Source organism: Felis catus, chromosome F2 (genome assembly GCF_018350175.1).
Source record: "Felis catus isolate Fca126 chromosome F2, F.catus_Fca126_mat1.0, whole genome shotgun sequence".
Taxonomy (NCBI): Eukaryota; Metazoa; Chordata; class Mammalia; order Carnivora; family Felidae; genus Felis; species Felis catus.
Window position 1 is genome coordinate 66,209,054 of NC_058385.1, and position 3,558 is coordinate 66,212,611.

Genomic DNA, 3,558 nt, shown 5'->3' on the forward strand with positions numbered 1-3,558 from the left:
CTCTCTAAGGTGGGTAGGCGTGATTAACTGCAAAGCTTTTATTTTGCGGAGTATGGAGTTTGGGAGCCAGAGCTGAATTGACCAAGACAGACGCGACTGGAAGAGCTATGTGGAGAAAGGTGGACAGAAGGCAGGAAGCCAGGTGACCATGCTAAGAATTTAGATTATGAAATGGATCTATTCCTTCAACAAATATTTATCTCAACAAGGCTGTGTGTGCCAGCCTTTGCACTAGGTGCTGGGGATATGGCAGTGAACACACACACAGTCTCTCCTCAAGAAGTGTGGGCAGTCACTTATCCCTGTGAGGTTCAATGCCAACACTTCCACCTTCTTTTCCCCAAATCTTCAGCAAGATCCACAATGCTTGCTAAATGCTCTGGAGATGAACTTGCGGGAGGAGATGGGAGGATATAGAGTCTCGTTCCTGGGTTGGAATGAGGCAAAGCCAGAGGCCCCTCCAAAAGGTCACATGTGGTTTCCATGCGCTAGTGGGCCAACTGGGGCTTTTTAGGCACATCCAGCATCTACTTCCCCCTTCTCTTGAAGCAAGAGCACTTTGAGTTGCTTTTAAATAACTACTTCTCCCCCTTTGCAGTCTTAATGGGACTGTGAGTCAAGTGTTTTTCCCTCAATTCCTAGTCACAAGAGGGTCACAAGGGCCAAGCTAGGCCAGTAAGACTTGGGAGATGAACCCTAAAAGGAGAAACGCAAGCATAGAATAAAAAGTGGAGCTGATTTATCCCGTTCCCCGAATCCCTGGTACCCCTTCCATATCTGGTGTCTCCGCGGCCCCTTGGAATCTGCGACCTACTCTATATCCTTCCAATAAATTCTCTTTTGCTAAAGTCAACCAGAGTCCTTTTTGGGTACCTGTAATCAGAGAAGCCTAACTGATCGAAGTGATCGAGAAAAGTCCCAAGCCCTCCTACCCACTAAGAGGTCTGGGCACCTGCAGGGGATGAGGGCATGCTGTGGTGACAGATGCATCCCACATCCTCAGAGCTGGGTTTGTGACTTTTCTCTCAGGACAGTTTCGACCAAAATCTAAAGTCTCCCTTAAGCTAACAGTGATTGCCCTTAATTAACAAGGACACTCAGCGTATCAGTGCCAGCCCTTAGAAAAAGGCCAACACGATGCCAGAGAAGAGAGAGGAATCAAATTCATCTAGGTCAGATAAAGGCTTCCGATGAAAACTTGAGCTTAATAAACAGTCCTGAGTGATCCTTAAACCTTGCACCTGAATTCAGTTCTGCACTTACTGTGGGTCTTTCTGGCCCTGGTGACAAGGCAGGGCCTTCTCCTCCATTGTGCCCATGCATTCATACAGGCCACAGGGGAATTCCTCAGGGGAGAGAAAGCTAAATTTATACCTTCAATTAATCTTCCAGTGTTCTTGCCCGCCTTCAGTCTATACGGAGTCTCCTTTTGCCCCAACCACTAGGATCACACCTATTAGCAGATAATTTGCCATTATAGATAGAAGCTGCTTAGCTGCTTTTTAAAAGTACTTCAGTTTTGAATCCAGTCTTCCCAGGATCTCAAACCGCTTCTAATATCCTCTTTCAGGGAACCAGGATTCCGCTCTATGAACAAGAAGTCCTTTAAGACTCCCAAGAGACCAGGCCATCAGCTCTCTCCCTAAACAGACCAAATTCCTACCCAATCCATTACCCATTCCAGTAGAGAGCACACACCCTGAAGACAGCTGGTCCTAAGTGCATCTGCCCAAGCACTACTCAATAGACACCTAGTTTTTATAATATATATGTAGACTTTATACATTTACATAGATATTTGTAATTATATATATATATATATATATATATATATACACACATATATATATATACACACATATATATGTGTATATATGTATGTGTATGTATGGGTATATATATATATAATATTTCCCCTTTCCAAGCCACAAGGCAATCCCCCCAGGGATGATAGAAAGCTAATTTATACCTTCAACTGAAGTTTCCAAACGTTCTGGCCTGCCTTTAGCCTGGCAAGAAAACAATCTTTTTTTGCCACTTAATGCCAGATTCTGACCTTTGGCTTCCTCAACTGCAACGCAGCAGCCGAGATCTTAACTCAGAGCTGGGTTCATGCCTTGTTTTTGGTGCCTTGTAGCTGCTTGGTCTTAAGTGACTTAACCACGCTGAGTCTTAAGTTTCCTTACCTGAGAAATGGGAATAGTGCTATCTATTTCCCAAGGTTGTTCCCAAGCCCAACCAAAATACAGAATCATTGGGAACTTTAAAAACATACAGAATGGAAGCAATGCAAGAAATCTGCATCCTTAAAAATCCCAAGTGATTCTCCAGTACAGCCACATTGGAAACCATAGATTGGAGGCTTACATTAAATGATCCAGAAAGTACCAGTCACATTCAGCAGCCGGTTGTGTTTCTGGAAATAGGGTTCTACCCTAACGGAGTTGTGAGGATAAGGGAAGCACACGGAGAGTCATTCTGGGCTTTCGCCATACATGGAAGGAATTGCATGGCAGGATACTCTCCCCTAAATTGCAGTTGCAATCACCAGAGCCACTCGGAGTGAAAAGCAAACAAGTAAACTGCCAGGAAGCACTTGTTTTCTCAGCCCAGCTTTTGGAGATACTAACGGTATGAAGTCCAAACAGAAGATTAGATGTTTCCCAAGGTTAAGCTTTGTTATTTAGCTAATGCTGGAAATGTTAAAGGGGAAGGGACCTCAGAAATAGAGTTGTAATGAATGAAGGGTTGGCAACCACATCACCTGTTCAGTCAGTGTTCCTCAAAGCAGCTCAGAACACGGGGATACTGGCGATATACTGTCCCCCCGAAATAAGCAGGATCAGGGTGCCTGGGTGGCTCAGTCGGTTAAGCATCTGACTTCAGCTCAGGTCATGATCTCGGGGTCTGTGAGTTCGAGCCCTGCATCGGGCTCTGTGCTGACAGCTCAGAGCCTGGAGCCTGCTTCGGATTCTGTCTCTCTGCCCCACCCTGCTTGTGCGGTCTCTCAAAAATGAATGTTTAAAAAAAATTTTTTTTTCTTTTAAAAAGTAGGGTTTCTAGCTTTCTGCTATTTCTCCAATGCCAGAAGAGGGGGGCAGCGCTCCTCCTTCCTGTCACCCCACCTGGTGATGAATGATGAGGGCCTACCTAAAAGGCCTGGCTGGTTCAAGCTCAAGAAAAAAAAGGCTCCGTAACATCATGGCCTCTGCCTTCCAGGCTCCAGGTTCTTATCTGGTTAATTCTGTAGGGTTCCAGGAGTCAGACCTGCAGGCTACAGAAATGCCGTAAGGCACACCACAACTGGATGGGGCGCCCAACTCAGTGTTCGGAAGCACACTGCTTCATTCCAACCAAAACCCAGCAACTGTGCTTCTGGGAATGGATCCTACAGCTAGTCCCAACACATGAGCTGGTCCCCTAAAACACGCTGCATTGCTGTGATTGCAAAAAACCCTGGACACTCCTACAGGCCCGAGAAATGCCTGGTCACGTAAATTAGGTAGTGTCTAAAAGAGGCAGCAGGGTAGGTATACGGAAACTTCAGACAGACGACCG